At 41.8% G+C, this 14780-nt stretch overlaps 1 protein-coding gene across 1 annotated transcript in view; it reads left to right on the top strand.

The window, feature by feature from the left end:
- The first annotated feature begins 2167 nt into the window (after positions 1-2167).
- The window catches only part of gpr153 (G protein-coupled receptor 153), a 40207-nt gene continuing 27594 nt past the window's right edge, over positions 2168-14780 (top strand). Inside the window, exon 1 of the mRNA XM_080764174.1 lies at positions 2168-2626. The gene's annotated coding sequence lies outside the window, so the exon portion shown is untranslated. The remainder of the gene's footprint in view (positions 2627-14780) is intronic.

Below are 14780 nucleotides of genomic sequence, written 5' to 3'. Positions count from 1 at the left end.
TCACTATGTCTGTGTGGACGCAGTCTTATTTTTCCTCTGTTCACTCTTCCACATTTAGTTGTTCAGATGTTTTAGTCCCACATTCACTCCTCTTCTCCTGTTATCTGGGCTTGGGGCCAGGGCTTTCCGTACAGAAAAGTAGGTGATGTACAGTACCATGATTTGTCTGGCCTGGAAACACCCTATTTTACACCACAGGGGACTCTGCTGGCAGCTGTAGTAAACAAGACTGTGTCACTACTAGGAGGCCCCTTGGGCACAGTGGAGCTTGTCCGCGGGTGACGATCCATACAAGACAGAAGAAATTAATAGAGGCTTAAAAGCAGGACATTCAAACTGGTTAACATATTTAAGAAGAGAGGCGTGCGTGCGTACCAGAGGAGCCAGTGGGCAGGTATGCCTTCTGCTGCGCTTTACTTCCAGGTCACCTGGCACCGCACAGGTTTTTACTAACTCGAATCTTAATGACATAATGACAAATCAAATTTGATTCACCAGTATTTAAACAAGTGCATTTAATAGCTCTACCCCTGTGTGTGCGCTCACTCGCACACACACACACACACACGCACACGCACGCACACACACACACACACACACACACACACACACACACACACACACACACACACACACACACACACACACACACACACACACACACACTAGTCAAATTAAGGCCCAAGAAAACAGTAAGGTGGCTTAGGGTCGACGACAGACTACCTACAGCATCTTACAATGGGTCTGGTCCACAAGATTCGATACACCACCAAGATACCCATGTACCCATCTAAATACTTCCTTAATGTTAACGAAGTCGACCCCCATAACACCAGAGAGTGCAACAAACCATGTGCAACCCAGATTCGGCACAAACACGGGACTAAATTATTTTCGCTCCTATGCCACCAAAATGTGGAACGACCTAGCAGCTGTCATTAAGACATGCAAATCCCTTGACTCCTTCAAAACCGCTCTCAAAGGGCACCTACGGACGGCTGCAATTCGAAACTGGCCCCCGTAAAATCTGAATCCTCCCTCACCGCCCACCCCTTTTCCCCCCCACTGTATATGTTTCTTTTCCCTTTTTACCTCCTTTATGATGAATTCCTGTTCTGTTCTTTGGCTATATAGAAATGTCTATTTGTACGTCACTCTAAATGTTTTGATGAATTGAACAAGGTGGACCCTCTTGTAGGTAGGCCTATAATGCTAATGCTTTATTGGGTCGTCCACTCACAGTTAACCGTCTTTGTTGAGTTGTGCTTGAAATGTACTGTAATTCTGCAAACTGTTACATATTTCAATCAATCAATCAAAGCTAGGCAATACGCATATGCCAATGCAATGATAGGCCTACTGCTGGTACCTGGTGCAGGCTACTTTTCTGCTACTGCTATGGATGAGAAGCTAGAATTAATCATGCATGCTCAGCATCCACCCATCCTTGTAATGGGTGTTGTCTTACATATGACGTGACTACTACAATCATCACGTGTCACTCTCGCTGTATGGCTTATTAGTTTTCTCGCTGGGTACATAAGCCCCAAGGGACGAGGAAGAAGTATTGGTTGGGAAGAATCGTTGGGAGGGAGTTACGTAAGAAGATGAATAATAATGTCAATGAAAGGAGGGGGGGGGGGGGTGCATTTAAAGTATGAATAACACGAGAAAACGTAACGTGACAACAATCGCTGCGTCGCAATTGATAAACATTCCTGACTGCAGAGTGCAGATACGACTGCGGCGTCGCCGGCGTGTTTCGTTCTCGAGAGGGTGACGGTCCAGACTAGACTAGAATGAGTGATTTCACTGAATTAAAGCTGTTGTTGCCTTGTTGGGCTGCATGTATTTAGGCCTACTGCATGTTTCATGAGCTGGTATGACTAGCTAGCCGGTCTAATTAACTTGGTCAAATCTGTATCAGGAGGATTTTTTAATATAATGCAAATATCATAATACCAAAAAATGAAGACTTAATTTCCTCACTGCAGTTTGTTCCCACAACCACCAGAGAACTAGCAGGCATGGAGGCGCGTGCGTGCGACGTGCGTCTTCCCTCGGATGAGCACGATCAGTCGAGTGAAGTGAGCGTGGATCCGTGTGAACGCGCAGCGCGTTCACTCACTCACTCATCACCATGCCTCTCATTCGTCGCTCCGATCGAGTCGAGATCGAGCCTCCCCTCCGGGTCGGAAAACCCAGAGATTCCGCTCTGAACTAATTTGATAAATGCTTTATTTATATCGTTGTCGATTTTCTTGCGACCTGGCGGTTTTTTTAATGGATGAAAGTGAAAGATTTACCCGAGCGCTTTGAAATTAGCCACGCTCCCCCCCCCCCCCCCCCCCCAACGACACAAAGAAAGAGGAGAGGAGGAGGACACACTACAGCTGTGATGATGATGATGATGATGATGTGGTGTTCCAGGTCACTCCATTATGTTGTTGATGTTTACGCCGCTCACAACGCTATTCACTTTCGGAATGCAATGACTGGAAGCGACTTTTGTGGACCACGACCGATGTGACGCAGACGCACGGCCACGCGTACCGCAAATCAAATTATGTTTTATATTTTGGAACAACAGCAGAGCCATAACCACACACTGCACGTCTTTTGAAAGGTAGGAGGACCCATTCAATTATTCAACAACCATTAAAGCCTGTTCTGAGTAGCGGTTAAAAATAACATAATAAATTAAGGTTTGGTTTCACCGACCCGCCCACACACATATGATGGAAAACCTAATACTTGTAGAGATTAGGCAATTCGATGTTTTTGTCAAAAGTAATTTTTAAGTGACTATATGAGGATATGACAGTGTTTGGGAATGCACATGAATCATGATGTCAACCTGTCACGCACATATAACATACAATTGGGTGAATATGATAATGCGAACACATGATTAAAATATCCATAACACATTGAACTTAGCCTACTTACTGTAGGAAGTGGAACTAGGGTAACCTAACCTCTATACTCGAAGGAATTATATCAATCGTAAAATCAGTTGATTTGATGTTTATTAGGAGTCACGACAAAAGTAGCCTAGAATGTGAATTTGTTGACAATATAGTTGGTTGCCAAGCTACTACCATTTCAGAGATGTAAATAAATACACTAATTGAGTGGTTTGGAGTTGAGTTCAAACTGTTGTCTCTAGGCTAAATTTAGTAATTGAGAAAATTGTTTTCAAAATATTAGAGGTGCAGAGGACAATCAGGTGCAGTCAAATCATTCTGGACTTAGAAATTAGTAGCCTATATGTTAGGGGGTCGAGGCCTGCTGGTAGTCCAACCTAATAGCTACAGTATGCAAGCTGTGTAAGCAACACACAATCAGGTAATATTTGGTTCAACCTTTTTGTAGTGAACAAAGTAAGTTAGTAGTCGGATATTAATTTGTGAGTTTAGACAGCTCATCCTTATTGTATGTAGTATTATGTATTGTAGTAGGCAGTATATACGCATCCCATATCTCATAATTCTAATTAATATAGAGTGTAATAAAAGAGAGCATATGTGAATTGTGAACTAGCTTGCAGTGTCACTTTAGGTGTGTCAGACAGTGTCATAGAATGACAGACAAGTAAAGATTGTTTTATAGATGTATGACCGTAGCACTTGGTAGTATGATGTGTCCATTTGATACGATACATGACACCGACCATGTTTGTTATCTTACACTGGAGAGAGTGAGTAGACAAGAGTAGTTCTTTGTATTTTGATTGTCAGGAGATTATACTGTAGGTCAGAACAGACAGAAAGTTGCATGTTAATGACTACATTCCACCCACAGAGCAATTAAGGTGAGATAAATTCAGATAAAGAACATGGTGTAAGACAGTTAATGATACCCATGAGAAATTCAGTAGTTAAAAATGTTTCCCAGATTCAAAAACCCACTTTAAATTGTCACATTGATATATCGTATCGTGTGACGTTTTGGCTGTCATGTTTGGTAGATTGTTTTTTTTTTAGCTTGTGAACTATAATCACCAAGCAGAGTTACACTTGCAGTCATTAAATTGAAAGGTCACTCTGACAAAATCCCTTGAGCACAAAAAGTGGCCTGTATGTGTTGGCATATGCCATTTTGCTATAGCATAGGGGGTTCTGGAGTAGACAACCCCTATCTGATGGACTCAACACCGGCATATTTGGAAACTAGTATAGGTAAGTTCGAAATGCATTCCCCACCCGGTTCTGCATTTGCTGTTGTACGCGTTGTCAGAGTACCTGTTGTATCCGTCTGTCTGTGTCTCTTTTATGTAGTTCCATGTCGAACATGGCCGGTCTATGATGGTTTTGTAGTTCCATGTCGAGCATGGCCGGTCTATGATGGTTTTGTAGTTCCATGTCGAGCATGGCCGGTCTATGATGGTTTTGTAGTTCCATGTCGAGCATGGCCGGTCTATGATGGTTTTGTAGTTCCATGTCGAGCATGGCCGGTCTATGATGGTTTTGTAGTTCCATGTCGAGAATGGCCGGTCTATGATGGTTTTGAAGTTCCATGTCGAGCATGGCTGGTCTATGATGGTTTTGTAGTTCCATGTCGAGAATGGCCGGTCTATGATGGTTTTGTAGTTCCATGTCGAGCATGGCTGGTCTATGATGGTTTTGTAGTTCCATGTCGAGCATGGCTGGTCTATGATGGTTTTGTAGTTCCATGTCGAGCATGGCCGGTCTATGATGGTTCTGCAGTTCTCTTGATATTTTTTTGGATCCGATCAACTTCAAACTTGGCCTCATGCACCGATGCGTACAACGGGTTTGAAATCGGTCGGCATGCCCATGGAACCAGCAGTCGGATTGGCGGTTCTGGACATCGATATATGCCTATATATGCACGTGCCTGTCGGATCTGCGGTTCTGGACAACCGTCGATCTGACCGACTCAACACTGGGGTCAGCAGTCCCTTGGGTCGTCGACTTGTCAGTGACGCAGATAGTCTGAATCACACAAGTCCCCATGACCTGAGAAAAAGTCAGCTAAACCTCTGATTGGGGGTATCTGATCAGATCTGCTGTGAGACTAGAGGCCTATAAGCTAAACATCTAAATGTGATTAGAATTATTATACCCCTGCACTGCTATTTCTAAAGCTATATATACTGTAGGAGTCAGTCTATGGAGGGGAGAGCAGATGGTGCTGGCACTGGTCATTGGAGGACCAACGTGAGGCACTAATTCCTCTGGTTGATTTAAGAGTTAAGACACGCTGTTCATTGAGTTGGATACTAAATCATGATTTTGGATGTTCTGGGTCTGGGAAGTCTATTATGAATCTGTTATCTATTGGTTATTGGAATGCACAGGTGATTTAGTTTATGATTATTTCAGCTGATGCAGATACAGACTATTATAGGGATTGTAGCCTATACAGGTACACAATTGGTTAAAACCTTTCACACATGTCTGTCTTGAGCTAGGCCTAATCATTTTAGTATAATTATTCCGGGGAGTTGGTCATACAGCACTTCACGACTTGGTTTAGTTCAAACTAGTGTTGCTTCCAAAAACAAATCTGCTTCAAACATTGGCCATAAACATAGAATCGGACCAATATTGACTGGGCTATTTAAAGCACAAATCAGTGGATACATACCAATTGTCTTCTGATTGGTTGGTGCATCCCTAGGGGTTATAGATATTAATACTGTGTGTGTGTGTGTGTGTGTGTGTGTGTGTGTGTGTGTGTGTGTGTGTGTGTGTGTGTGTGGAGGATATTTATGGCATCACTGTAGGCCGAGCCGTTTAGGACAGGCTTTGTACAGTACAATATGTACACGACAACGTGTCTACATGCATGATGCCATAAAACAGAAATTTAAAAGTAGGCTATGTGATATTTTTTACTTAAAAACAAAAACGTTTTGTTTAAAGGTTTAAGCACTATATTCTGATAGCAATCATTGTTATAGAGTGCTTGTTCAGGCAATGTGGACCTCAGTGATAATGACGAGAAATCTCGCAATGAGTTAACAGTGCCCTGTGAAAAGGCAAGTTAGAGAGCAGCGGTTCCCAAACATTTTTGGCCGTACACCCCCTGTTACCTCCAGACCTAGCTGACACACTCACCCACATGGAAATATAAATTGCATAAGCTATATAGAGACAAATATTTCCTATTTATCCACATATATGCACATATATGAACCTGAATATGGCATAATATATGCAGCATAGGCTACATTTTGCATATACATATGCAAAATACATAATATGTTAATATATTTAAAATAAAACAATAGCACCACCTTTTTATGTCGCGCACCCTTAGAGTATATATGAATAGAGACGGCACCCAGAGGAAACCCTGAGGCGAAATGGACATAGTGGCCGAATGAAGGTATTGCAGCCTGGCCCCAAACACATGAACGCGCTGGTCCGTTGACTATCATTGTGCACGTTCACGACGGCAGCACGCTCGTGCGCATTTGTGCACATTCAACGGCATCGCATTCATGTGTTTGGGGCAAATCCATTCCAGAATGCACTCTGTTCCTACGCGGAAGGAGGAGTGAAATCGCCTCATGCGCTTTTGAGCAACTTAATGCAAGTGGATGGAAGGAGAACTCGGATGCCGTCTCTATTCATATATACTCTAAGCGTGCACCCCCTAGCAGGCACTCGCGCACCACAAGAGTGTCGCAGTCCCGCTCCCTTTTATGACGACGAGAGACACAGAAGTGAATTCCCTGTTCATTTTCCCCATAGGCTTTATAAAAAGTATTTATTTTTGGCCGAACAAATAATTACAAAGAAGAAAAACAACAAAAAAATTGTTAAATTATTTTCTCGGCCCAAAAACTTGAGTTGGCTTTGTACGAGGCTTAAAAGAAAGAGCTTAAAAGTAGTTAAAAATAAATACTTCTTGAAATGTCTATGGGGAAAATAAACAGGGAATTATTTCCTGGGTCCTCGTAGGGGGCGGGACTGCAACACTCTATACCTTGCGCATCCAGTGACAGTACAAAAAACGTTGTTCGACAAAAGTGATGTCAAAAGGACACAATTCTGCCTCAGAAGACCTCAGACTGCAAGATGATTGCTTGGTACGACAAGTTTGAGGACGTATAACTCTAGATACATCTTAAAATTGTTGCTAGTTGCCATTGCTGTTATTGTCAACATAAACAGATGTCACTTAGCTCAGTATGTGGCTCAAGCACATACTTGTAGCACTACTGTAAACATAACTTATCCTAACTTAACTTGCCAGAGTTATACACACCATGAAAAAGCCCTCAATTAGTCATATCAAAAACAACCCTTTCTAGGTTCTACCAAAACAAACATTGAAAACAATGAGGTACAAAATGTATCCTATTGTTTGTTTTGCTATCTAAACACAGGGAGAAGTTGCAGATATACCCCGGATATCTCTTGAAGTACTGACTGTACTGAAAGAGGAGACATTACAGGAGGAGCAACAGCCACAACGGGTGGTCCACCTCTTGTTTCCATTTGATGTTTCGGCGAGGGGCCATTTTCTTCATCACATCATTAATACTGCTCCTGTAGATTCTCCATGCTCTCACGTTGCGCACAAGCAGATCTGTTTCCTTAGCAGGAAATCATTTGCATCTTCTCCAACTTGCTGAATCTGTCATTGAACTAACAAGTTACAACATGTCATGTCATATTGTAGGGGCATGTAGCTCCAGGGAATTAGAGATGACACTGATTGGTCTTATTTATGTTATGCCCAAATCAAAGATTAAATAAAACCCATTTGCACCTTGTGCCTTAGTTTGCGTCCAGATAATTAATTTCCCAAATGATAATTCAAAATAGAGGTGTCGAAATAAACATCTGAAAACGGAGTTGCTATGTCAAGCAGAGTAAATCACTCCGGATTAAGAGCGTCTGATAAATGTCTAAATTGTAAGTAAAGTAAACATTAAGTAAACATTACATACATATGAATTTGCTCCCTCAAGTAAAATGTTAATGATTTTGGTGATGCCATGGCTTTTCCTCTGGTGCGTAGCGTTAGTTCGACGTCCCAATAATCCGACACCCATAAATCCGACTACCCAATATTCTGACCATAGAGCCCCATACTAACCCTATCCCCAAACCTTAACCCTAACCATAGAGCCCCATACGAACCCTATCCCCAAACCTTAACCCTAACCATAGAGCCCCATACGAACCCTATCCCCAAACCTTAACCCTAACCATAGAGCCCTATACGAACCCTATCCCCAAACCTTAACCCTAACCATAGAGCCCCATACGAACCCTATCCCCAAACCTTAACCCTAACCATAGAGCCCCATACGAACCCTATCCCCAAACCTTAACCCTAACCATAGAGCCCCATACGAACCCTATCCCCAAACCTTAACCCTAACCATAGAGCCCCATACGAACCCTATACCCAAACCTTAACCCTAACCATAGAGCCCTATACGAACCCTATGCCCAAACCTTAACCCTAACCATAGAGCCCCATACGAACCCTATCCCCAAACCTTAACCATAGAGCCCTATACGAACCCTATCCCCAAACCTTAACCATAGAGCCCTATACGAACCCTATCCCCAAACCTTAACCATAGAGCCCTATATGAACCCTATCCCCAAACCTTAACCCTAGTGCATAAGCCACGGGTGAGTTTTTACCGGCTGCGTAGTCAGTCTTAACAGGATGTCGGACAGACGCGTTCCCCCCCTTTTCCTCTAGCACCATCCTGGGCCAGATGAAACTTTATTCTTGTGTAGGGGTTACCCCCAAATCTTTAGTATTGGGTAGTCTATAGCTATGAAACTTTCTTAGATGAACTTTGAACTGTTTCAGTGATCCGATGATCTATCTTCTCATGCCACCCTGGCTCAGTCAAAAATAAAACTTTTCGAACAAGGGGCCGTATCTTCCACGACCGAACTAATTCTTGGATGTCTTCAATGGCTGAGTCACAGACTTGATTTAATTTTACAATACTGTTACTCATATTTAAGTCACTCAGTGATTTACGTCCAGAATACATGACCGACATTCTTTTAAATTATGAATACTCAAGAAGTCTCAGGTGACAGGTCATCTAGGACTCTGGTCTTCTGTTACCTGACTTAGAACAAAACAACACGTGAGATTAGTGTTGAGTTATGCCTCATATAGTTCTAAACGACAGTATATTATGATATGAACAAACTATGTGTAGTGGATCAGTTCACTCAAAGTTTAGTTAATCTAACAATTGTTTCTTCTGATGCAAAATGATGACCAAACGATGACGTCATCTGCTATATGGCTCTTTTTTTTGTATAATTGAATTATTTATTAATTTCATGTCCCCCTGCCCAATGGAAAAAATGGGGAACAGGGAGAGAGAGTCCCGCACACTGTCTTCTTCACTTACAAAAACAATTTATTTAGAGTACCGGTACAATGTTTCGGACCAGGCATCGTCCCCCTGCCTGCATTCACAGCAATCAAAAATGCTTACGCACGCACACACACGCACACCACTATGCATTATGGTTGTCTATGGGGAGCAACACACAAGTCGGGCTGTCTGTGAGTGACTGTGGTCGACAATCACCTGGCTTTTCCAGTGTGTACCTACTGTCCTGTGCCATTGCCACAGGGCAGCGGTGGCCGAACGGTTTGCGGAGCGGTCTTGATATCGGAAGGTCGCTAGTTCGCATCCCCGGACCGGCACGTTAAAATTACCACCGCTGAAGTGCCCTTGGACAAGGCATTGAACCCCTACCATGAAATGTTCTATGAGCAGGGCCTGGCTGTAAACAAGTTATTGAGCTTAGTCCAGTTACCCTGGGTAAACATAGTACCTTTCCTTTCCTTTGCTGGTAATAATCGGCCATTAGTGGGATCTGATCACCTGCATATGTTAAATCAGCAGCAGAGATCATCAGGGAGGTGTTTAGCTCACCCTGAGCAAATGAGAGATCTGCAACGTGTGCAAGAGTGATAGCAGGATATATAGTACAAAAGAGAATAAGGTCTGCACACTGGACTGAGCTCCAAACTCAATAATTTATTTAATAAATCAAATAAATTATTGAGTTTGGAGCTCAGTCCAGTGTGCGGACCTTATTCTCTTTTCTATTATTTACCTCGGCCCAGCACCTGGCATTTTAGTTAGTGGATGCGCATGCTCTATTATCTCTTTTTAGGAGATAAGAGTACAACAGCATTAAACATTTACTTGTAAGTTTTCACTTCTCTTCTGTAGTAAATGTGTGCATGCAACAGAAATTAGCTCCAATGTGCCATTTGGAAAACACTGGCCTGTTTACATGCTGTAGATAGATAAGGTAGACAATCAGACAACTTTGTCTATTAATTGATAAGGTAGATAGACAGATCAATATGGTACATCGATAGGCAGACAGATGCATCATCCAGCTTGACCTTTGTTTTAGGGGGTTGTGTAATTTACTTGTCCGAGGAGAAGGTGAACATGGATACGTTAAGAGATTTTTCACAGATTCATTCAATTAGTCAGGTCACCCGTTCAAATCCCCGGACCAGTGAGGAAAATGTGGGTGCGGACAATAAATTAAAAATGCTCTTATCTCTTTAACAACTGCTGCTAACCACTGATTAGCCTGCCCAACTAAAAGTGCCACCAGTAGATGCCAGCCAGCATCACCAATAAGTTGTGAACATTAAACTGCGGTTCAGTTTTGTTTTCTGGATCAACAGTTACTTGTAAGAGTGTAAGAACGCAGAGGCCAACCGGGTGCTCAAAGGAGATGAAGAAGTCTAAAAAGTATATTAAAGGTGCTTCTAGAATTGGTAGGAATACAGACTTAAGAAGAAGAGAAGATCCGGCGAGCACTCCAGTTTCTGGAGTGTACTGTACACTCTTATCAAAAGTTCAACAAATTACACTATGTTTTTACAGTGCAATTGACATTGCTGGCAAACACGTTTGTTTATACTGTAATCAGACAAACGACCTATTCAACAAGAGTGATTTGTCAGATACTGCATTATGTTCATAACTCAAACATGCATGCTGTGCCAAGAAATCTGATGAGTAGAGTAAAATATTTTAATCATCAGAAGATAATTTGCAAGTGGCAAAATTCCATATCCAAACAATGAATATTCTGTAGAATATTCATAGTAGACAAACTTGTAGGCAGTGAGTTTTGGGAGAAATGCTTTCTGATAAATTGATTATCAGAAAGCAAGAGTCAGATTTGATTGTATGATGTGTTGTATGAATATAATGTCTAGCCCATTCTGGGCGGGAACCCCTTTTGGTATCTTACCCCCTCAGGCCGGGCACCCATATTTGGGTTCTGTACAGTATGTACAGTATTCAAAAATGTAATTTTTTTGATGCTGCTATATAAATATTTGAAGTTTTTCAGAAACCTTAGGTCAGGATTTAGAGGCGTTTTTAGAATCGGCCTTAGGCCTAAATGGGCTAGTAGGTTTATCAAACAGCCATGACCTTTGACCTGCAGGATCTGAGGGGACACATTCAGCCCTGTTTAATACCCACTAGACATCACTTAGAAAGCTTTTTTCCATAACATTTTCTTTGCTAGGGCTTAACTTCATCTCTTTAGTTTACACCTTGTCTTACTGAGCTCTGCTCTTCCTGCATTACCAAGACAAATGAGACAAGCAGTCCGATTCAGCTTACGTAGATATATAGTCTTGTCATTCTGGAACATATTTCTATTATTATTATAGATTTCAGCACCACAGCAGCAGACCTTTCTCTCACATGGCACCCAGCCAGATAGTACTATATTTCTGTCCAAAACGGTCCAATTGTGTTTGGCTTGCTCATGTTATTCTGTCATACACTTTTATAAAGACACTGACAGATCAGATAAAATAAGATTAGATCGGATTAGTGGGCTGGTGCAATAAATCACCACCACATTAAAAAGAAAACAGGAAAAAAACCATCTTATTTGATGTAATAATACAGGAACAGGATCAACTTAGGTCTCCATATGTGGCTCCAACTAAATAGAAAAATGGCATTGTACTCACATTGTACTCACATGATGCCCAGTAAATGAACAGACCATTTCCGTCTCATTAAAGATCTTATTGAGAATAAGCCTCATGAGAAATGAGAATGGTGTTTTTGTTGACGTCATGGGTGAAGAAGTAATGACGGGGGAAATGTTCCAGCACAAAATGCACAAAGCAACGACTCCAAATGGCCTTTCAGTGTGTAAAATCAAAGTGACATTTTGTTTAAATTGAACTCTGTACTGGGGAAAAGGCTCTTTAGTCTTGATGGACAGGCACTTTCTCCCTAACCATAGAGGGACTGGCTGGCTGGAATCAGCACCGCTGTCCCCAGGGCTTGCCAAGTCAAGTCATTTACAGTGGGGAAATCGGCACAGATCTGTTTACTCCTTGTGGCCCTTTCTCCACAGACCTGTCTTTCAAAATGGAAATATTGTACTTGAAAAGCACTACTTTGTTGTACAAGGTATAGAGAAAATAGACAGTCTACAACAGTCTTTAACATATTTAGCTTTTTGCCTATAAAAAGCAATTACTTGCAGGAGCCTTATAGTGCACTGAAGCAAAAGTACAACACAGACACTTTAGATACATGTAGCCTATGCATCCCATGTCTGACACAGCCCTGAGTAGGCAAACCGTCCTGGGAGAGATCCTTATTTTACAGTAATAAAATGTACATAACTTGACTGGCTTGACTTTTGGCCAAAGAAGTTAGGGTAGTTCAAACAGGTTTTCAGAATTCACTTAGCAACCAGTGGTTGCCCAAACCATCTGTTAAACTTTATTGCTGTAAGGAGGACACATAACTGTACTTTACATTTCAGTCCATTCTAGAGCAGCTGTGTCCAAAGTGCGGCCCGCGGGCCAAATGCCCTGCATGGGGTCAATTCTATAAGGCCCGCAGCTTCATACCTGAATTTTATTATGAACGACCCAATTCAAGTTTTTTAACCTGGGCATTTCCCAGAGTATAATTTGTCAGTGTTCCTTGTTCCTTGTTTTTGTTTTTGTTTTTACGTTGCTTGCTTGCTTACATTGGTTACAATGTGACGTAAGCCTGAAAAAAGGCTGAGATACACTTTTTGTTCAGGTAAAATGATATGGGTAACATTAACACATTATTGCGAATGCAGTGAGCACTTACTATGAGACCTAGCAGATCATGTCTGTGTGTGTGTCTGTCTGTCTGTCTGTCTGTCCCGCTATCCAAATATGGAGTGTGTTGCATCAGCAATCACTCAGCTCCATATATATCTCCTGTACAAATGCAGAGCCTACAGTAGAGCCTACTGTGCCTAAATTGTAAACTGTTAGAATTTAGAATCTAGAAATAAAGTGAGATTGTTAATGCACATTCTGCTCTTTAGTTCACATCTGATGCTCTGTTCTTCCTTCGTGTGGTTTGATGAGGTAGTAACCTACTAGTGCCCCAATGTCATGACACTGGCTCACACTCTTGAACCAATCTCAGCCTGGCACACACTCCCACTGCCCAACGCCACTGCAGGTAGATTGAATGGGTAGATTGTGTAGACTTGGATAGACTGTGATTTAACAGATTTCGCAAATAATAAATTAATCCACAAATCGTATTGGGGAATGGACAAACATTTTTGGATATACAGTGTTTCTAAGAGATTTTATATTTCACAGTACCAAGTATTGTAACAATGCTGAGAGTGGATTATTTCTTAAAGTATTTGTGACCTTGGCTTGCAAGAATGAATGGTCGGCATTTTGAGAAAATACCACTCATTTGTCTTTTACAAAGAAAGACGCCTCAAGCTGTTCTGGGCTGGCCTGGGACAGTGTGTGCCTGATGCCTGTCAGCATCCTGGAATAACCCTGCTAACCCTTGGTGCAATTTCTTCTTGTATTTAATTGAAAGCTTTCATAGTCCCTCTGGTGCCGCCCAAGTCACAGCCACTCAGAAGGGCTCAACTGTTATTACCTTCAGCAACAGGGGTTATGTTCTTACAATTTGATATGTGATCTTTGCTGGACAAGGAAGAAATTATTACATTTTGGTGGTAATAGATGGATGGATGATTCCCCCCCACACACACTTTTGAGGGGAGCTAGCCCCTTCGTGAGACGTGACTGTGACTTGGGGTCAGCTGAGATCTTGTCATAATTCATATAATAATATCATATCCATTTGAAAGTTCTGGCAGAAAATGTGTATTTATTTAGTAACTTTTCCAGGAGATGGACAAAATTATCTCTAGCCGACAGGATGTTTGGGGTGCCATGGGGTAGAGAGGCTGCCTGGGAAACAAAATGTCCAGTGTTCCATTATTATTATTTTGACAATACCAGCTGAATGAAATACTAGTAAATATCCTTAAATGACATGCGTTGCACCTGCACCAGGGTGAATGTAATCACACCAATGCAGTACAGCACATGGAATCAGCCATAGGGCTATGTCTGTCCCTGCACACTGCTCTGGCTATTGAATTTTGGTTATTATCAAAGATTTGTTTGAACGCTGGCTCAGAGTCGGGTAGAAATTGGAGTTGGAAGCAGGGCTGGACATATCCAGCCCTGTTGTACAGATCTTAGAAATAATTTATACATTTTATGAGATTCCCAGTTCTATTGTGCTCCAGGGTGCCATCATTAATAAAGTTTTCATTTAGTAATCATTGAGGCAGTGATATTTTGTAGCAGGAAACCAATGACAATGGTTATTGTTTTAGGGGGAGAAAGCCCCGGTATGATAGTTTTACTATAAATAGGGACCGAAATACATTATTTCAGGAAAAACCTGGTGATAGGCTACAGTATAT

Source organism: Protomyctophum bolini (assembly GCF_963924005.1).
Source record: "Protomyctophum bolini genome assembly, chromosome: 5".
Lineage (NCBI taxonomy): Eukaryota > Metazoa > Chordata > Actinopteri > Myctophiformes > Myctophidae > Protomyctophum > Protomyctophum bolini.
The sequence above is the reverse complement of the archived record's forward strand: the minus strand, read 5'-3'. Positions and strand labels throughout refer to the sequence as shown.